Source organism: Alligator mississippiensis, chromosome 15 (assembly GCF_030867095.1).
Source record: "Alligator mississippiensis isolate rAllMis1 chromosome 15, rAllMis1, whole genome shotgun sequence".
In the NCBI taxonomy this organism is placed as follows: domain Eukaryota; kingdom Metazoa; phylum Chordata; order Crocodylia; family Alligatoridae; genus Alligator; species Alligator mississippiensis.
In genome coordinates this window covers 10824786-10843060 of record NC_081838.1, presented here as the reverse complement: position 1 = coordinate 10843060, position 18275 = coordinate 10824786, and the positions used below count along the sequence as shown (strand labels likewise).

Genomic DNA, 18275 nt, shown 5'->3' with positions numbered 1-18275 from the left:
GGCTGGGCTGGGCTGGGCTGGGCTGGGCTGGGGAGGGCAGCAGATGGGCAGGTGCCCGGGCAAGCGGCCTGAGGGTGCTGGGCTCTTGTGGCTGGCGTGGCCAGAGGCAGCCTTCCAGCAAGGCTGCCTCCCTGGCCAGGATGGCAAGGACTCTGGGGAACAGCTGGCCTTGCAGGGCGTGAGCCGAAGGCAGGTGGCCTGGCCCAGGCTTTGTCCAGGGCCCCCACAGGGGCTTGGTGCCACGTGTGCTGGGGCTGGCCTCGAGTGGAGGGGCTGGCTGGCCCTGCTTCCGCCCGGGGCTGCCTTGCCTCTGGGCTTTTGAGGGCCAGGGCCTGGGGCCCAGGCTGTGCAGCCAGGGCTGGAGGACCTGGCAACGGGGTGCCATTGCAGAGGCGTGGGGCGGAGGCCGGGCTGCCTGCCTCTTTTGCTGCTGGTAGCTGTGGCCGAGAGGTTAAGGCGATGGGCTAGAAATCCATTGGGGTCTCCCTGTACAGGTTCGAATCCTGTCAGCTACGTGCTGGGCTTCGTGCTTGTGTGGCAGCCGGCTCCTTTTGCAGCTGGAGCCTGGGCAAGGCAGGAGCGCGGGACGGCGCCCTGCACCTTCTCCACCTTCCCGGGGCTGACCTGCTTTGACACCCGCAGCAGGCGTCAGGGAGTGTGCCGGCCCAAGCAGAGCGCCAAGACTCGCTCCCTGGGTGCGCGGGCAAGCCCCAGGCCGCGCGCTGCTTGGGCTTTTGGCCTTGGGAAAGATGAAGCCGGCAGGCCGCGCCCAGCAGGGGAGCGCCGCACCGCGGGCCCCTCGCCTGCCTCGGCCCCTGCGCAAGTGCCGCGCTGCCACGTGCAGGCTTCGCCGAGGGACGAGAGGGAAGCAGCGAGAGAGGCGGGGAATTTGGAGACGGTCCCTGGGTTGCGGCACTAGCCAAAGCCAAGGCCCAGGAAGGGAGTGTGTGCCAATTGTCCCCCACTGCACTGGCTCTTGTGCGCTTCCTGCCTCCTGGGGCCCGCCTGCCTGGAGCCCCAGGCCCAGGGGCACTCCAGCTGGCCCCTGCCCCTTGGCACCGCGTGCTGCGGCCTGTGTCAGCAGCCCCGGAGGCCCAGGCGGCGGGCCGGCAAGGGCCAATGCTGGCTGCCCTGGGCCTTGAGGCCAGCTGAGGTCCCGCGGGAGCAGCTCCAGGCGCCTTGCAGCCGCCAGCACCTTCCGCAGGGCCACGGCAACCAGGCCGCTGCCTCGGGCGGGAGGCTTGGTCGTGGAGGGGGCTCCCTAGCCAGCTGGGGGCTGTGCAAAAGGGAGCCTCCCCGTCGGGGAGTTGAACCCCGGTCTCCCGCGTGACAGGCGGGGATACGCACCGCTATACTAACGGGGAAAGGCCACAGGACAGAAATCACCCGCCGCGCCAGCCCCGGGCTGGCCTTGCTTTGGCGGGGATGCCGGCCTGGGCAGGGCAGGCTGTGCAGCCCTTGCTTTGGGCTGGGCTGGGCTGGGCTGGGCTGGGCTGGGCTGGGCTGGGGAGGGCAGCAGATGGGCAGGTGCCCGGGCAAGCGGCCTGAGGGTGCTGGGCTCTTGTGGCTGGCGTGGCCAGAGGCAGCCTTCCAGCAAGGCTGCCTCCCTGGCCAGGATGGCAAGGACTCTGGGGAACAGCTGGCCTTGCAGGGCGTGAGCCGAAGGCAGGTGGCCTGGCCCAGGCTTTGTCCAGGGCCCCCACAGGGGCTTGGTGCCACGTGTGCTGGGGCTGGCCTCGAGTGGAGGGGCTGGCTGGCCCTGCTTCCGCCCGGGGCTGCCTTGCCTCTGGGCTTTTGAGGGCCAGGGCCTGGGGCCCAGGCTGTGCAGCCAGGGCTGGAGGACCTGGCAACGGGGTGCCATTGCAGAGGCGTGGGGCGGAGGCCGGGCTGCCTGCCTCTTTTGCTGCTGGTAGCTGTGGCCGAGAGGTTAAGGCGATGGGCTAGAAATCCATTGGGGTCTCCCTGTACAGGTTCGAATCCTGTCAGCTACGTGCTGGGCTTCGTGCTTGTGTGGCAGCCGGCTCCTTTTGCAGCTGGAGCCTGGGCAAGGCAGGAGCGCGGGACGGCGCCCTGCACCTTCTCCACCTTCCCGGGGCTGACCTGCTTTGACACCCGCAGCAGGCGTCAGGGAGTGTGCCGGCCCAAGCAGAGCGCCAAGGCTCGCTCCCTGGGTGCGCGGGCAAGCCCCAGGCCGCGCGCTGCTTGGGCTTTTGGCCTTGGGAAAGATGAAGCCGGCAGGCCGCGCCCAGCAGGGGAGCGCCGCACCGCGGGCCCCTCGCCTGCCTCGGCCCCTGCGCAAGTGCCGCGCTGCCACGTGCAGGCTTCGCCGAGGGACGAGAGGGAAGCAGCGAGAGAGGCGGGGAATTTGGAGACGGTCCCTGGGTTGCGGCACTAGCCAAAGCCAAGGCCCAGGAAGGGAGTGTGTGCCAATTGTCCCCCACTGCACTGGCTCTTGTGCGCTTCCTGCCTCCTGGGGCCCGCCTGCCTGGAGCCCCAGGCCCAGGGGCACTCCAGCTGGCCCCTGCCCCTTGGCACCGCGTGCTGCGGCCTGTGTCAGCAGCCCCGGAGGCCCAGGCGGCGGGCCGGCAAGGGCCAATGCTGGCTGCCCTGGGCCTTGAGGCCAGCTGAGGTCCCGCGGGAGCAGCTCCAGGCGCCTTGCAGCCGCCAGCACCTTCCGCAGGGCCACGGCAACCAGGCCGCTGCCTCGGGCGGCAGGCTTGGTCGTGGAGGGGGCTCCCTAGCCAGCTGGGGGCTGTGCAAAAGGGAGCCTCCCCGTCGGGGAGTTGAACCCCGGTCTCCCGCGTGACAGGCGGGGATACTCACCGCTATACTAACGGGGAAAGGCCGCAGGACAGAAACCACCCGCCCCGCCAGCCCCGGGCTGGCCTTGCTTTGGCGGGGCTGCCGGCCTGGGCAGGGCAGGCTGTGCAGCCCTTGCTTTGGGCTGGGCTGGGCTGGGCTGGGCTGGGCTGGGCTGGGCTGGGGAGGGCAGCAGATGGGCAGGTGCCCGGGCAAGCGGCCTGAGGGTGCTGGGCTCTTGTGGCTGGCGTGGCCAGAGGCAGCCTCCCAGCAAGGCTGCCTCCCTGGCCAGGATGGCAAGGACGCTGGGGAACAGCTGGCCTTGCAGGGCGTGAGCCGAAGGCAGGTGGCCTGGCCCAGGCTTTGTCCAGGGCCCCCACAGGGGCTTGGTGCCACGTGTGCTGGGGCTGGCCTCGAGTGGAGGGGCTGGCTGGCCCTGCTTCCGCCCGGGGCTGCCTTGCCTCTGGGCTTTTGAGGGCCAGGGCCTGGGGCCCAGGCTGTGCAGCCAGGGCTGGAGGACCTGGCAACGGGGTTTCATTGCAGAGGCGTGGCGCGGAGGCCGGGCTGCCTGCCTCTTTTGCTGGTGGTAGCTGTGGCCGAGAGGTTAATGCGATGGGCTCGAAATCCATTGGGGTCTCGCTGCACAGGTTCGAATCCTGTCAGCTACGTGCTGGGCTTCGTGCTTGTGTGGCAGCCGGCTCCTTTTGCAGCTGGAGCCTGGGCAAGGCAGGAGCGCGGGACGGCGCCCTGCACCTTCTCCACCTTCCCGGGGCTGACCTGCTTTGACACCCGCAGCAGGCGTCAGGGAGTGTGCCGGCCCAAGCAGAGCGCCAAGGCTCGCTCCCTGGGTGCGCGGGCAAGCCCCAGGCCGCGCGCTGCTTGGGCTTTTGGCCTTGGGAAAGATGAAGCCGGCAGGCCGCGCCCAGCAGGGGAGCGCCGCACCGCGGGCCCCTCGCCTGCCTCGGCCCCTGCGCAAGTGCCGCGCTGCCACGTGCAGGCTTCGCCGAGGGACGAGAGGGAAGCAGCGAGAGAGGCGGGGAATTTGGAGACGGTCCCTGGGTTGCGCACTAGCCAAAGCCAAGGCCCAGGAAGGGAGTGTGTGCCAATTGTCCCCCACTGCACTGGCTCTTGTGCGCTTCCTGCCTCCTGGGGCCCGCCTGCCTGGAGCCCCAGGCCCAGGGGCACTCCAGCTGGCCCCTGCCCCTTGGCACCGCGTGCTGCGGCCTGTGTCAGCAGCCCCGGAGGCCCAGGCGGCGGGCCGGCAAGGGCCAATGCTGGCTGCCCTGGGCCTTGAGGCCAGCTGAGATCCCGCGGGAGCAGCTCCAGGCGCCTTGCAGCCGCCAGCACCTTCCGCAGGGCCACGGCAACCAGGCCGCTGCCTCGGGCGGGAGGCTTGGTCGTGGAGGGGGCTCCCTAGCCAGCTGGGGGCTGTGCAAAAGGGAGCCTCCCCGTCGGGGAGTTGAACCCCGGTCTCCCGCGTGACAGGCGGGGATACGCACCGCTATACTAACGGGGAAAGGCCACAGGACAGAAAACACCCGCCGCGCCAGCCCCGGGCTGGCCTTGCTTTGGCGGGGATGCCGGCCTGGGCAGGGCAGGCTGTGCAGCCCTTGCTTTGGGCTGGGCTGGGCTGGGCTGGGCTGGGCTGGGCTGGGCTGGGCTGGGGAGGGCAGCAGATGGGCAGGTGCCCGGGCAAGCGGCCTGAGGGTGCTGGGCTCTTGTGGCTGGCGTGGCCAGAGGCAGCCTTCCAGCAAGGCTGCCTCCCTGGCCAGGATGGCAAGGACTCTGGGGAACAGCTGGCCTTGCAGGGCGTGAGCCGAAGGCAGGTGGCCTGGCCCAGGCTTTGTCCAGGGCCCCCACAGGGGCTTGGTGCCACGTGTGCTGGGGCTGGCCTCGAGTGGAGGGGCTGGCTGGCCCTGCTTCCGCCCGGGGCTGCCTTGCCTCTGGGCTTTTGAGGGCCAGGGCCTGGGGCCCAGGCTGTGCAGCCAGGGCTGGAGGACCTGGCAACGGGGTGCCATTGCAGAGGCGTGGGGCGGAGGCCGGGCTGCCTGCCTCTTTTGCTGCTGGTAGCTGTGGCCGAGAGGTTAAGGCGATGGGCTAGAAATCCATTGGGGTCTCCCTGTACAGGTTCGAATCCTGTCAGCTACGTGCTGGGCTTCGTGCTTGTGTGGCAGCCGGCTCCTTTTGCAGCTGGAGCCTGGGCAAGGCAGGAGCGCGGGACGGCGCCCTGCACCTTCTCCACCTTCCCGGGGCTGACCTGCTTTGACACCCGCAGCAGGCGTCAGGGAGTGTGCCGGCCCAAGCAGAGCGCCAAGGCTCGCTCCCTGGGTGCGCGGGCAAGCCCCAGGCCGCGCGCTGCTTGGGCTTTTGGCCTTGGGAAAGATGAAGCCGGCAGGCCGCGCCCAGCAGGGGAGCGCCGCACCGCGGGCCCCTCGCCTGCCTCGGCCCCTGCGCAAGTGCCGCGCTGCCACGTGCAGGCTTCGCCGAGGGACGAGAGGGAAGCAGCGAGAGAGGCGGGGAATTTGGAGACGGTCCCTGGGTTGCGGCACTAGCCAAAGCCAAGGCCCAGGAAGGGAGTGTGTGCCAATTGTCCCCCACTGCACTGGCTCTTGTGCGCTTCCTGCCTCCTGGGGCCCGCCTGCCTGGAGCCCCAGGCCCAGGGGCACTAAAGCTGGCCCCTGCCCCTTGGCACCGCGTGCTGCGGCCTGTGTCAGCAGCCCCGGAGGCCCAGGCGGCGGGCCGGCAAGGGCCAATGCTGGCTGCCCTGGGCCTTGAGGCCAGCTGAGGTCCCGCGGGAGCAGCTCCAGGCGCCTTGCAGCCGCCAGCACCTTCCGCAGGGCCACGGCAACCAGGCCGCTGCCTCGGGCGGGAGGCTTGGTCGTGGAGGGGGCTCCCTAGCCAGCTGGGGGCTGTGCAAAAGGGAGCCTCCCCGTCGGGGAGTTGAACCCCGGTCTCCCGCGTGACAGGCGGGGATACTCACCGCTATACTAACGGGGAAAGGCGGCAGGACAGAAACCACCCGCCCCGCCAGCCCCGGGCTGGCCTTGCTTTGGCGGGGCTGCCGGCCTGGGCAGGGCAGGCTGTGCAGCCCTTGCTTTGGGCTGGGCTGGGCTGGGCTGGGCTGGGCTGGGCTGGGCTGGGGAGGGCAGCAGATGGGCAGGTGCCCGGGCAAGCGGCCTGAGGGTGCTGGGCTCTTGTGGCTGGCGTGGCCAGAGGCAGCCTCCCAGCAAGGCTGCCTCCCTGGCCAGGATGGCAAGGACGCTGGGGAACAGCTGGCCTTGCAGGGCGTGAGCCGAAGGCAGGTGGCCTGGCCCAGGCTTTGTCCAGGGCCCCCACAGGGGCTTGGTGCCACGTGTGCTGGGGCTGGCCTCGAGTGGAGGGGCTGGCTGGCCCTGCTTCCGCCCGGGGCTGCCTTGCCTCTGGGCTTTTGAGGGCCAGGGCCTGGGGCCCAGGCTGTGCAGCCAGGGCTGGAGGACCTGGCAACGGGGTTTCATTGCAGAGGCGTGGCGCGGAGGCCGGGCTGCCTGCCTCTTTTGCTGGTGGTAGCTGTGGCCGAGAGGTTAATGCGATGGGCTCGAAATCCATTGGGGTCTCGCTGCACAGGTTCGAATCCTGTCAGCTACGTGCTGGGCTTCGTGCTTGTGTGGCAGCCGGCTCCTTTTGCAGCTGGAGCCTGGGCAAGGCAGGAGCGCGGGACGGCGCCCTGCACCTTCTCCACCTTCCCGGGGCTGACCTGCTTTGACACCCGCAGCAGGCGTCAGGGAGTGTGCCGGCCCAAGCAGAGCGCCAAGGCTCGCTCCCTGGGTGCGCGGGCAAGCCCCAGGCCGCGCGCTGCTTGGGCTTTTGGCCTTGGGAAAGATGAAGCCGGCAGGCCGCGCCCAGCAGGGGAGCGCCGCACCGCGGGCCCCTCGCCTGCCTCGGCCCCTGCGCAAGTGCCGCGCTGCCACGTGCAGGCTTCGCCGAGGGACGAGAGGGAAGCAGCGAGAGAGGCGGGGAATTTGGAGACGGTCCCTGGGTTGCGGCACTAGCCAAAGCCAAGGCCCAGGAAGGGAGTGTGTGCCAATTGTCCCCCACTGCACTGGCTCTTGTGCGCTTCCTGCCTCCTGGGGCCCGCCTGCCTGGAGCCCCAGGCCCAGGGGCACTCCAGCTGGCCCCTGCCCCTTGGCACCGCGTGCTGCGGCCTGTGTCAGCAGCCCCGGAGGCCCAGGCGGCGGGCCGGCAAGGGCCAATGCTGGCTGCCCTGGGCCTTGAGGCCAGCTGAGGTCCCGCGGGAGCAGCTCCAGGCGCCTTGCAGCCGCCAGCACCTTCCGCAGGGCCACGGCAACCAGGCCGCTGCCTCGGGCGGCAGGCTTGGTCGTGGAGGGGGCTCCCTAGCCAGCTGGGGGCTGTGCAAAAGGGAGCCTCCCCGTCGGGGAGTTGAACCCCGGTCTCCCGCGTGACAGGCGGGGATACTCACCGCTATACTAACGGGGAAAGGCCGCAGGACAGAAACCACCCGCCCCGCCAGCCCCGGGCTGGCCTTGCTTTGGCGGGGCTGCCGGCCTGGGCAGGGCAGGCTGTGCAGCCCTTGCTTTGGGCTGGGCTGGGCTGGGCTGGGCTGGGGAGGGCAGCAGATGGGCAGGTGCCCGGGCAAGCGGCCTGAGGGTGCTGGGCTCTTGTGGCTGGCGTGGCCAGAGGCAGCCTCCCAGCAAGGCTGCCTCCCTGGCCAGGATGGCAAGGACGCTGGGGAACAGCTGGCCTTGCAGGGCGTGAGCCGAAGGCAGGTGGCCTGGCCCAGGCTTTGTCCAGGGCCCCCACAGGGGCTTGGTGCCACGTGTGCTGGGGCTGGCCTCGAGTGGAGGGGCTGGCTGGCCCTGCTTCCGCCCGGGGCTGCCTTGCCTCTGGGCTTTTGAGGGCCAGGGCCTGGGGCCCAGGCTGTGCAGCCAGGGCTGGAGGACCTGGCAACGGGGATTCATTGCAGAGGCGTGGCGCGGAGGCCGGGCTGCCTGCCTCTTTTGCTGGTGGTAGCTGTGGCCGAGAGGTTAATGCGATGGGCTCGAAATCCATTGGGGTCTCGCTGCACAGGTTCGAATCCTGTCAGCTACGTGCTGGGCTTCGTGCTTGTGTGGCAGCCGGCTCCTTTTGCAGCTGGAGCCTGGGCAAGGCAGGAGCGCGGGACGGCGCCCTGCACCTTCTCCACCTTCCCGGGGCTGACCTGCTTTGACACCCGCAGCAGGCGTCAGGGAGTGTGCCGGCCCAAGCAGAGCGCCAAGGCTCGCTCCCTGGGTGCGCGGGCAAGCCCCAGGCCGCGCGCTGCTTGGGCTTTTGGCCTTGGGAAAGATGAAGCCGGCAGGCCGCGCCCAGCAGGGGAGCGCCGCACCGCGGGCCCCTCTCCTGCCTCGGCCCCTGCGCAAGTGCCGCGCTGCCACGTGCAGGCTTCGCCGAGGGACGAGAGGGAAGCAGCGAGAGAGGCGGGGAATTTGGAGACGGTCCCTGGGTTGCGCACTAGCCAAAGCCAAGGCCCAGGAAGGGAGTGTGTGCCAATTGTCCCCCACTGCACTGGCTCTTGTGCGCTTCCTGCCTCCTGGGGCCCGCCTGCCTGGAGCCCCAGGCCCAGGGGCACTCCAGCTGGCCCCTGCCCCTTGGCACCGCGTGCTGCGGCCTGTGTCAGCAGCCCCGGAGGCCCAGGCGGCGGGCCGGCAAGGGCCAATGCTGGCTGCCCTGGGCCTTGAGGCCAGCTGAGATCCCGCGGGAGCAGCTCCAGGCGCCTTGCAGCCGCCAGCACCTTCCGCAGGGCCACGGCAACCAGGCCGCTGCCTCGGGCGGGAGGCTTGGTCGTGGAGGGGGCTCCCTAGCCAGCTGGGGGCTGTGCAAAAGGGAGCCTCCCCGTCGGGGAGTTGAACCCCGGTCTCCCGCGTGACAGGCGGGGATACGCACCGCTATACTAACGGGGAAAGGCCACAGGACAGAAAACACCCGCCGCGCCAGCCCCGGGCTGGCCTTGCTTTGGCGGGGATGCCGGCCTGGGCAGGGCAGGCTGTGCAGCCCTTGCTTTGGGCTGGGCTGGGCTGGGCTGGGCTGGGCTGGGCTGGGCTGGGCTGGGGAGGGCAGCAGATGGGCAGGTGCCCGGGCAAGCGGCCTGAGGGTGCTGGGCTCTTGTGGCTGGCGTGGCCAGAGGCAGCCTTCCAGCAAGGCTGCCTCCCTGGCCAGGATGGCAAGGACTCTGGGGAACAGCTGGCCTTGCAGGGCGTGAGCCGAAGGCAGGTGGCCTGGCCCAGGCTTTGTCCAGGGCCCCCACAGGGGCTTGGTGCCACGTGTGCTGGGGCTGGCCTCGAGTGGAGGGGCTGGCTGGCCCTGCTTCCGCCCGGGGCTGCCTTGCCTCTGGGCTTTTGAGGGCCAGGGCCTGGGGCCCAGGCTGTGCAGCCAGGGCTGGAGGACCTGGCAACGGGGTGCCATTGCAGAGGCGTGGGGCGGAGGCCGGGCTGCCTGCCTCTTTTGCTGCTGGTAGCTGTGGCCGAGAGGTTAAGGCGATGGGCTAGAAATCCATTGGGGTCTCCCTGTACAGGTTCGAATCCTGTCAGCTACGTGCTGGGCTTCGTGCTTGTGTGGCAGCCGGCTCCTTTTGCAGCTGGAGCCTGGGCAAGGCAGGAGCGCGGGACGGCGCCCTGCACCTTCTCCACCTTCCCGGGGCTGACCTGCTTTGACACCCGCAGCAGGCGTCAGGGAGTGTGCCGGCCCAAGCAGAGCGCCAAGGCTCGCTCCCTGGGTGCGCGGGCAAGCCCCAGGCCGCGCGCTGCTTGGGCTTTTGGCCTTGGGAAAGATGAAGCCGGCAGGCCGCGCCCAGCAGGGGAGCGCCGCACCGCGGGCCCCTCGCCTGCCTCGGCCCCTGCGCAAGTGCCGCGCTGCCACGTGCAGGCTTCGCCGAGGGACGAGAGGGAAGCAGCGAGAGAGGCGGGGAATTTGGAGACGGTCCCTGGGTTGCGGCACTAGCCAAAGCCAAGGCCCAGGAAGGGAGTGTGTGCCAATTGTCCCCCACTGCACTGGCTCTTGTGCGCTTCCTGCCTCCTGGGGCCCGCCTGCCTGGAGCCCCAGGCCCAGGGGCACTAAAGCTGGCCCCTGCCCCTTGGCACCGCGTGCTGCGGCCTGTGTCAGCAGCCCCGGAGGCCCAGGCGGCGGGCCGGCAAGGGCCAATGCTGGCTGCCCTGGGCCTTGAGGCCAGCTGAGGTCCCGCGGGAGCAGCTCCAGGCGCCTTGCAGCCGCCAGCACCTTCCGCAGGGCCACGGCAACCAGGCCGCTGCCTCGGGCGGGAGGCTTGGTCGTGGAGGGGGCTCCCTAGCCAGCTGGGGGCTGTGCAAAAGGGAGCCTCCCCGTCGGGGAGTTGAACCCCGGTCTCCCGCGTGACAGGCGGGGATACTCACCGCTATACTAACGGGGAAAGGCCGCAGGACAGAAACCACCCGCCCCGCCAGCCCCGGGCTGGCCTTGCTTTGGCGGGGCTGCCGGCCTGGGCAGGGCAGGCTGTGCAGCCCTTGCTTTGGGCTGGGCTGGGCTGGGCTGGGCTGGGCTGGGCTGGGCTGGGGAGGGCAGCAGATGGGCAGGTGCCCGGGCAAGCGGCCTGAGGGTGCTGGGCTCTTGTGGCTGGCGTGGCCAGAGGCAGCCTCCCAGCAAGGCTGCCTCCCTGGCCAGGATGGCAAGGACGCTGGGGAACAGCTGGCCTTGCAGGGCGTGAGCCGAAGGCAGGTGGCCTGGCCCAGGCTTTGTCCAGGGCCCCCACAGGGGCTTGGTGCCACGTGTGCTGGGGCTGGCCTCGAGTGGAGGGGCTGGCTGGCCCTGCTTCCGCCCGGGGCTGCCTTGCCTCTGGGCTTTTGAGGGCCAGGGCCTGGGGCCCAGGCTGTGCAGCCAGGGCTGGAGGACCTGGCAACGGGGTTTCATTGCAGAGGCGTGGCGCGGAGGCCGGGCTGCCTGCCTCTTTTGCTGGTGGTAGCTGTGGCCGAGAGGTTAATGCGATGGGCTCGAAATCCATTGGGGTCTCGCTGCACAGGTTCGAATCCTGTCAGCTACGTGCTGGGCTTCGTGCTTGTGTGGCAGCCGGCTCCTTTTGCAGCTGGAGCCTGGGCAAGGCAGGAGCGCGGGACGGCGCCCTGCACCTTCTCCACCTTCCCGGGGCTGACCTGCTTTGACACCCGCAGCAGGCGTCAGGGAGTGTGCCGGCCCAAGCAGAGCGCCAAGGCTCGCTCCCTGGGTGCGCGGGCAAGCCCCAGGCCGCGCGCTGCTTGGGCTTTTGGCCTTGGGAAAGATGAAGCCGGCAGGCCGCGCCCAGCAGGGGAGCGCCGCACCGCGGGCCCCTCGCCTGCCTCGGCCCCTGCGCAAGTGCCGCGCTGCCACGTGCAGGCTTCGCCGAGGGACGAGAGGGAAGCAGCGAGAGAGGCGGGGAATTTGGAGACGGTCCCTGGGTTGCGGCACTAGCCAAAGCCAAGGCCCAGGAAGGGAGTGTGTGCCAATTGTCCCCCACTGCACTGGCTCTTGTGCGCTTCCTGCCTCCTGGGGCCCGCCTGCCTGGAGCCCCAGGCCCAGGGGCACTCCAGCTGGCCCCTGCCCCTTGGCACCGCGTGCTGCGGCCTGTGTCAGCAGCCCCGGAGGCCCAGGCGGCGGGCCGGCAAGGGCCAATGCTGGCTGCCCTGGGCCTTGAGGCCAGCTGAGGTCCCGCGGGAGCAGCTCCAGGCGCCTTGCAGCCGCCAGCACCTTCCGCAGGGCCACGGCAACCAGGCCGCTGCCTCGGGCGGGAGGCTTGGTCGTGGAGGGGGCTCCCTAGCCAGCTGGGGGCTGTGCAAAAGGGAGCCTCCCCGTCGGGGAGTTGAACCCCAGTCTCCCGCGTGACAGGCGGGGATACTCACCGCTATACTAACGGGGAAAGGACGCAGGACCGAAACCACCCGCCCCGCCAGCCGCGGGCTGGCCTTGCTTTGGCGGGGCTGCCGGCCTGGGCAGGGCAGGCTGTGCAGCCCTTGCTTTGGGCTGGGCTGGGCTGGGCTGGGCTGGGCTGGGCTGGGGAGGGCAGCAGATGGGCAGGTGCCCGGGCAAGCGGCCTGAGGGTGCTGGGCTCTTGTGGCTGGCGCGGCCAGAGGCAGCCTTCCAGCAAGGCTGCCTCCCTGGCCAGGATGGCAAGGACGCTGGGGAACAGCTGGCCTTGCAGGGCGTGAGCCGAAGGCAGGTGGCCTGGCCCAGGCTTTGTCCAGGGCCCCCACAGGGGCTTGGTGCCACGTGTGCTGGGGCTGGCCTCGAGTGGAGGGGCTGGCTGGCCCTGCTTCCGCCCGGGGCTGCCTTGCCTCTGGGCTTTTGAGGGCCAGGGCCTGGGGCCCAGGCTGTGCAGCCAGGGCTGGAGGACCTGGCAACGGGGTGCCATTGCAGAGGCGTGGGGCGGAGGCCGGGCTGCCTGCCTCTTTTGCTGGTGGTAGCTGTGGCCGAGAGGTTAAGGCGATGGGCTCGAAATCCATTGGGGTCTCCCTGCACAGGTTCGAATCCTCTCAGCTACGTGCTGGGCTTCGTGCTTGTGTGGCAGCCGGCTCCTTTTGCAGCTGGAGCCTGGGCAAGGCAGGAGCGCGGGACGGCGCCCTGCACCTTCTCCACCTTCCCGGGGCTGACCTGCTTTGACACCCGCAGCAGGCGTCAGGGAGTGTGCCGGCCCAAGCAGAGCGCCAAGGCTCGCTCCCTGGGTGCGCGGGCAAGCCCCAGGCCGCGCGCTGCTTGGGCTTTTGGCCTTGGGAAAGATGAAGCCGGCAGGCCGCGCCCAGCAGGGGAGCGCCGCACCGCGGGCCCCTCGCCTGCCTCGGCCCCTGCGCAAGTGCCGCGCTGCCACGTGCAGGCTTCGCCGAGGGACGAGAGGGAAGCAGCGAGAGAGGCGGGGAATTTGGAGACGGTCCCTGGGTTGCGGCACTAGCCAAAGCCAAGGCCCAGGAAGGGAGTGTGTGCCAATTGTCCCCCACTGCACTGGCTCTTGTGCGCTTCCTGCCTCCTGGGGCCCGCCTGCCTGGAGCCCCAGGCCCAGGGGCACTCCAGCTGGCCCCTGCCCCTTGGCACCGCGTGCTGCGGCCTGTGTCAGCAGCCCCGGAGGCCCAGGCGGCGGGCCGGCAAGGGCCAATGCTGGCTGCCCTGGGCCTTGAGGCCAGCTGAGGTCCCGCAGGAGCAGCTCCAGGCGCCTTGCAGCCGCCAGCACCTTCCGCAGGGCCACGGCAACCAGGCCGCTGCCTCGGGCGGGAGGCTTGGTCGTGGAGGGGGCTCCCTAGCCAGCTGGGGGCTGTGCAAAAGGGAGCCTCCCCGTCGGGGAGTTGAACCCTGGTCTCCCGCGTGACAGGCAGGGATACTCACCGCTATACTAACGGGGAAAGGCCGCAGGACAGAAACCACCCGCCCCGCCAGCCCCGGGCTGGCCTTGCTTTGGCGGGGCTGCCGGCCTGGGCAGGGCAGGCTGTGCAGCCCTTGCTTTGGGCTGGGCTGGGCTGGGCTGGGCTGGGCTGGGCTGGGGAGGGCAGCAGATGGGCAGGTGCCCGGGCAAGCGGCCTGAGGGTGCTGGGCTCTTGTGGCTGGCGTGGCCAGAGGCAGCCTCCCAGCAAGGCTGCCTCCCTGGCCAGGATGGCAAGGACGCTGGGGAACAGCTGGCCTTGCAGGGCGTGAGCCGAAGGCAGGTGGCCTGGCCCAGGCTTTGTCCAGGGCCCCCACAGGGGCTTGGTGCCACGTGTGCTGGGGCTGGCCTCGAGTGGAGGGGCTGGCTGGCCCTGCTTCCGCCCGGGGCTGCCTTGCCTCTGGGCTTTTGAGGGCCAGGGCCTGGGGCCCAGGCTGTGCAGCCAGGGCTGGAGGACCTGGCAACGGGGTGCCATTGCAGAGGCGTGGGGCGGAGGCCGGGCTGCCTGCCTCTTTTGCTGGTGGTAGCTGTGGCCGAGAGGTTAAGGCGATGGGCTAGAAATCCATTGGGGTCTCGCTGTACAGGTTCGAATCCTGTCAGCTACGTGCTGGGCTTCGTGCTTGTGTGGCAGCCGGCTCCTTTTGCAGCTGGAGCCTGGGCAAGGCAGGAGCGCGGGACGGCGCCCTGCACCTTCTCCACCTTCCCGGGGCTGACCTGCTTTGACACCCGCAACAGGCGTCAGGGAGTGTGCCGGCCCAAGCAGAGCGCCAAGGCTCGCTCCCTGGGTGCGCGGGCAAGCCCCAGGCCGCGCGCTGCTTGGGCTTTTGGCCTTGGGAAAGATGAAGCCGGCAGGCCGCGCCCAGCAGGGGAGCGCCGCACCGCGGGCCCCTCGCCTGCCTCGGCCCCTGCGCAAGTGCCGCGCTGCCACGTGCAGGCTTCGCCGAGGGACGAGAGGGAAGCAGCGAGAGAGGCGGGGAATTTGGAGACGGTCCCTGGGTTGCGGCACTAGCCAAAGCCAAGGCCCAGGAAGGGAGTGTGTGCCAATTGTCCCCCACTGCACTGGCTCTTGTGCGCTTCCTGCCTCCTGGGGCCCGCCTGCCTGGAGCCCCAGGCCCAGGGGCACTCCAGCTGGCCCCTGCCCCTTGGCACCGCGTGCTGCGGCCTGTGTCAGCAGCCCCGGAGGCCCAGGCGGCGGGCCGGCAAGGGCCAATGCTGGCTGCCCTGGGCCTTGAGGCCAGCTGAGGTCCCGCGGGAGCAGCTCCAGGCGCCTTGCAGCCGCCAGCACCTTCCGCAGGGCCACGGCAACCAGGCCGCTGCCTCGGGCGGGAGGCTTGGTCGTGGAGGGGGCTCCCTAGCCAGCTGGGGGCTGTGCAAAAGGGAGCCTCCCCGTCGGGGAGTTGAACCCCGGTCTCCCACGTGACAGGCGGGGATACTCACCGCTATACTAACGGGGAAAGGCCAGAGGACAGAAAACACCCGCCCCGCCAGCCCCGGGCTGGCCTTGCTTTGGCGGGGCTGCCGGCCTGGGCAGGGCAGGCTGTGCAGCCCTTGCTTTGGGCTGGGCTGGGCTGGGCTGGGCTGGGCTGGGCTGGGGAGGGCAGCAGATGGGCAGGTGCCTGGGCAAGCGGCCTGAGGGTGCTGGGCTCTTGTGGCTGGCGCGGCCAGAGGCAGCCTTCCAGCAAGGCTGCCTCCCTGGCCAGGATGGCAAGGACGCTGGGGAACAGCTGGCCTTGCAGGGCGTGAGCCAAAGGCAGGTGGCCTGGCCCAGGCTTTGTCCAGGGCCCCCACAGGGGCTTGGTGCCACGTGTGCTGGGGCTGGCCTCGAGTGGAGGGGCTGGCTGGCCCTGCTTCCGCCCGGGGCTGCCTTGCCTCTGGGCTTTTGAGGGCCAGGGCCTGGGGCCCAGGCTGTGCAGCCAGGGCTGGAGGACCTGGCAACGGGGTGCCATTGCAGAGGCGTGGGGCGGAGGCCGGGCTGCCTGCCTCTTTTGCTGGTGGTAGCTGTGGCCGAGAGGTTAAGGCGATGGGCTAGAAATCCATTGGGGTCTCGCTGCACAGGTTCGAATCCTGTCAGCTACGTGCTGGGCTTCGTGCTTGTGTGGCAGCCGGCTCCTTTTGCAGCTGGAGCCTGGGCAAGGCAGGAGCGCGGGACGGCGCCCTGCACCTTCTCCACCTTCCCGGGGCTGACCTGCTTTGACACCCGCAACAGGCGTCAGGGAGTGTGCCGGCCCAAGCAGAGCGCCAAGGCTCGCTCCCTGGGTGCGCGGGCAAGCCCCAGGCCGCGCGCTGCTTGGGCTTTTGGCCTTGGGAAAGATGAAGCCGGCAGGCCGCGCCCAGCAGGGGAGCGCCGCACCGCGGGCCCCTCGCCTGCCTCGGCCCCTGCGCAAGTGCCGCGCTGCCACGTGCAGGCTTCGCCGAGGGACGAGAGGGAAGCAGCGAGAGAGGCGGGGAATTTGGAGACGGTCCCTGGGTTGCGGCACTAGCCAAAGCCAAGGCCCAGGAAGGGAGTGTGTGCCAATTGTCCCCCACTGCACTGGCTCTTGTGCGCTTCCTGCCTCCTGGGGCCCGCCTGCCTGGAGCCCCAGGCCCAGGGGCACTCCAGCTGGCCCCTGCCCCTTGGCACCGCGTGCTGCGGCCTGTGTCAGCAGCCCCGGAGGCCCAGGCGGCGGGCCGGCAAGGGCCAATGCTGGCTGCCCTGGGCCTTGAGGCCAGCTGAGGTCCCGCGGGAGCAGCTCCAGGCGCCTTGCAGCCGCCAGCACCTTCCGCAGGGCCACGGCAACCAGGCCGCTGCCTCGGGCGGGAGGCTTGGTCGTGGAGGGGGCTCCCTAGCCAGCTGGGGGCTGTGCAAAAGGGAGCCTCCCCGTCGGGGAGTTGAACCCCGGTCTCCCGCGTGACAGGCGGGGATACTCACCGCTATACTAACGGGGAAAGGCCAGAGGACAGAAAACACCCGCCCCGCCAGCCCCGGGCTGGCCTTGCTTTGGCGGGGCTGCCGGCCTGGGCAGGGCAGGCTGTGCAGCCCTTGCTTTGGGCTGGGCTGGGCTGGGCTGGGCTGGGCTGGGCTGGGGAGGGCAGCAGATGGGCAGGTGCCTGGGCAAGCGGCCTGAGGGTGCTGGGCTCTTGTGGCTGGCGCGGCCAGAGGCAGCCTTCCAGCAAGGCTGCCTCCCTGGCCAGGATGGCAAGGACGCTGGGGAACAGCTGGCCTTGCAGGGCGTGAGCCAAAGGCAGGTGGCCTGGCCCAGGCTTTGTCCAGGGCCCCCACAGGGGCTTGGTGCCACGTGTGCTGGGGCTGGCCTCGAGTGGAGGGGCTGGCTGGCCCTGCTTCCGCCCGGGGCTGCCTTGCCTCTGGGCTTTTGAGGGCCAGGGCCTGGGGCCCAGGCTGTGCAGCCAGGGCTGGAGGACCTGGCAACGGGATGCCATTGCAGAGGCGTGGGGCGGAGGCCGGGCTGCCTGCCTCTTTTGCTGGTGGTAGCTGTGGCCGAGAGGTTAAGGCGATGGGCTAGAAATCCATTGGGGTCTCCCTGCACAGGTTCGAATTCTGTCCGCTATGTGCTGGGCTTCGTGCTTGTGTGGCAGCCGGCTCCTTTCGCACCTGGAGCCTGGGCAAGGCAGGAGCGCGGGACGGCGCCCTGCACCTTCTCCACCTTCCCGGGGCTGACCTGCTTTGACACCCGCAGCAGGCGTTAGGGAGTGTGCCGGCCGAAGCAGAGCGCCAAGGCTCGCTCCCTGGGTGCGCGGGCAAGCCCCAGGCCGCGCGCTGCTTGGGCTTTTGGCCTTGGGAAAGATGAAGCCGGCAGGCCGCGCCCAGCAGGGGAGCGCCGCACCGCGGGCCCCTCGCCTGCCTCGGCCCCTGCGCAAGTGCCGCGCTGCCACGTGCAGGCTTCGCCGAGGGACGAGAGGGAAGCAGCGAGAGAGGCGGGGAATTTGGAGACGGTCCCTGGGTTGCGGCACTAGCCAAAGCCAAGGCCCAGGAAGGGAGTGTGTGCCAATTGTCCCCCACTGCACTGGCTCTTGTGCGCTTCCTGCCTCCTGGGGCCCGCCTGCCTGGAGCCCCAGGCCCAGAGGCACTCCAGCTGGCCCCTGCCCCTTGGCACCGTGTGCTGCGGCCTGTGTCAGCAGCCCCGGAGGCCCAGGCGGCGGGCCGGCAAGGGCCAATGCTGGCTGCCCTGGGCCTTGAGGCCAGCTGAGGTCCCGCGGGAGCAGCTCCAGGCGCCTTGCAGCCGCCAGCACCTTCCGCAGGGCCACGGCAACCAGGCCGCTGCCTCGGGCGGGAGGCTTGGTCGTGGAGGGGGCTCCCTAGCCAGCTGGGGGCTGTGCAAAAGGGAGCCTCCCCGTCGGGGAGTTGAACCCCGGTCTCCCGCGTGACAGGCGGGGATACTCACCGCTATACTAACGGGGAAAGGCCAGAGGACAGAAAACACCCGCCCCGCCAGCCCCGGGCTGGCCTTGCTTTGGCGGGGCTGCCGGCCTGGGCAGGGCAGGCTGTGCAGCCCTTGCTTTGGGCTGGGCTGGGCTGGGCTGGGCTGGGCTGGGCTGGGCTGGGGAGGGCAGCAGATGGGCAGGTGCCCGGGCAAGCGGCCTGAGGGTGCTGGGCTCTTGTGGCTGGCGTGGCCAGAGGCAGCCTCCCAGCAAGGCTGCCTCCCTGGCCAGGATGGCAAGGACGCTGGGGAACAGCTGGCCTTGCAGGGCGTGAGCCGAAGGCAGGTGGCCTGGCCCAGGCTTTGTCCAGGGCCCCCACAGGGGCTTGGTGCCACGTGTGCTGGGGCTGGCCTCGAGTGGAGGGGCTGGCTGGCCCTGCTTCCGCCCGGGGCTGCCTTGCCTCTGGGCTTTTGAGGGCCAGGGCCTGGGGCCCAGGCTGTGCAGCCAGGGCTGGAGGACCTGGCAACGGGGTGCCATTGCAGAGGCGTGGGGCGGAGGCCGGGCTGCCTGCCTCTTTTGCTGGTGGTAGCTGTGGCCGAGAGGTTAAGGCGATGGGCTAGAAATCCATTGGGGTCTCGCTGCACAGGTTCGAATCCTGTCAGCTACGTGCTGGGCTTCGTGCTTGTGTGGCAGCCGGCTCCTTTTGCAGCTGGAGCCTGGGCAAGGCAGGAGCGCGGGACGG

General features: G+C 70.3%; 18 non-coding genes across 18 annotated transcripts; 12 read left to right on the top strand and 6 right to left on the bottom strand.

Moving 5' to 3' along the window:
* The first annotated feature begins 433 nt into the window (after window positions 1–433).
* On the top strand, window positions 434–515 carry TRNAS-AGA (transfer RNA serine (anticodon AGA)). The gene has a single exon. It is a non-coding gene; the product is annotated as a tRNA-Ser (tRNA).
* A 1394-nt stretch (window positions 516–1909) lies between these two features.
* TRNAS-AGA (transfer RNA serine (anticodon AGA)) lies at window positions 1910–1991 on the top strand. Its single transcript has one exon. It is a non-coding gene; the product is annotated as a tRNA-Ser (tRNA).
* Window positions 1992–2768: 777 nt separating this feature from the next.
* TRNAD-GUC (transfer RNA aspartic acid (anticodon GUC)) lies at window positions 2769–2840 on the bottom strand. Its single transcript has one exon. It is a non-coding gene; the product is annotated as a tRNA-Asp (tRNA).
* A 545-nt stretch (window positions 2841–3385) lies between these two features.
* Window positions 3386–3467, top strand: TRNAS-CGA (transfer RNA serine (anticodon CGA)). Its single transcript has one exon. It is a non-coding gene; the product is annotated as a tRNA-Ser (tRNA).
* A 1398-nt stretch (window positions 3468–4865) lies between these two features.
* On the top strand, window positions 4866–4947 carry TRNAS-AGA (transfer RNA serine (anticodon AGA)). The gene has a single exon. It is a non-coding gene; the product is annotated as a tRNA-Ser (tRNA).
* Window positions 4948–5724: 777 nt separating this feature from the next.
* On the bottom strand, window positions 5725–5796 carry TRNAD-GUC (transfer RNA aspartic acid (anticodon GUC)). Its single transcript has one exon. It is a non-coding gene; the product is annotated as a tRNA-Asp (tRNA).
* A 545-nt stretch (window positions 5797–6341) lies between these two features.
* TRNAS-CGA (transfer RNA serine (anticodon CGA)) lies at window positions 6342–6423 on the top strand. Its single transcript has one exon. It is a non-coding gene; the product is annotated as a tRNA-Ser (tRNA).
* A 777-nt stretch (window positions 6424–7200) lies between these two features.
* On the bottom strand, window positions 7201–7272 carry TRNAD-GUC (transfer RNA aspartic acid (anticodon GUC)). The gene has a single exon. It is a non-coding gene; the product is annotated as a tRNA-Asp (tRNA).
* A 530-nt stretch (window positions 7273–7802) lies between these two features.
* TRNAS-CGA (transfer RNA serine (anticodon CGA)) lies at window positions 7803–7884 on the top strand. Its single transcript has one exon. It is a non-coding gene; the product is annotated as a tRNA-Ser (tRNA).
* Window positions 7885–9282: 1398 nt separating this feature from the next.
* Window positions 9283–9364, top strand: TRNAS-AGA (transfer RNA serine (anticodon AGA)). Its single transcript has one exon. It is a non-coding gene; the product is annotated as a tRNA-Ser (tRNA).
* Window positions 9365–10141: 777 nt separating this feature from the next.
* On the bottom strand, window positions 10142–10213 carry TRNAD-GUC (transfer RNA aspartic acid (anticodon GUC)). The gene has a single exon. It is a non-coding gene; the product is annotated as a tRNA-Asp (tRNA).
* A 545-nt stretch (window positions 10214–10758) lies between these two features.
* TRNAS-CGA (transfer RNA serine (anticodon CGA)) lies at window positions 10759–10840 on the top strand. Its single transcript has one exon. It is a non-coding gene; the product is annotated as a tRNA-Ser (tRNA).
* Window positions 10841–12229: 1389 nt separating this feature from the next.
* On the top strand, window positions 12230–12311 carry TRNAS-CGA (transfer RNA serine (anticodon CGA)). The gene has a single exon. It is a non-coding gene; the product is annotated as a tRNA-Ser (tRNA).
* A 1389-nt stretch (window positions 12312–13700) lies between these two features.
* On the top strand, window positions 13701–13782 carry TRNAS-AGA (transfer RNA serine (anticodon AGA)). Its single transcript has one exon. It is a non-coding gene; the product is annotated as a tRNA-Ser (tRNA).
* A 1389-nt stretch (window positions 13783–15171) lies between these two features.
* TRNAS-AGA (transfer RNA serine (anticodon AGA)) lies at window positions 15172–15253 on the top strand. The gene has a single exon. It is a non-coding gene; the product is annotated as a tRNA-Ser (tRNA).
* Window positions 15254–16030: 777 nt separating this feature from the next.
* On the bottom strand, window positions 16031–16102 carry TRNAD-GUC (transfer RNA aspartic acid (anticodon GUC)). Its single transcript has one exon. It is a non-coding gene; the product is annotated as a tRNA-Asp (tRNA).
* Window positions 16103–17501: 1399 nt separating this feature from the next.
* On the bottom strand, window positions 17502–17573 carry TRNAD-GUC (transfer RNA aspartic acid (anticodon GUC)). Its single transcript has one exon. It is a non-coding gene; the product is annotated as a tRNA-Asp (tRNA).
* A 545-nt stretch (window positions 17574–18118) lies between these two features.
* Window positions 18119–18200, top strand: TRNAS-AGA (transfer RNA serine (anticodon AGA)). The gene has a single exon. It is a non-coding gene; the product is annotated as a tRNA-Ser (tRNA).
* Window positions 18201–18275: the final 75 nt, after the last annotated feature.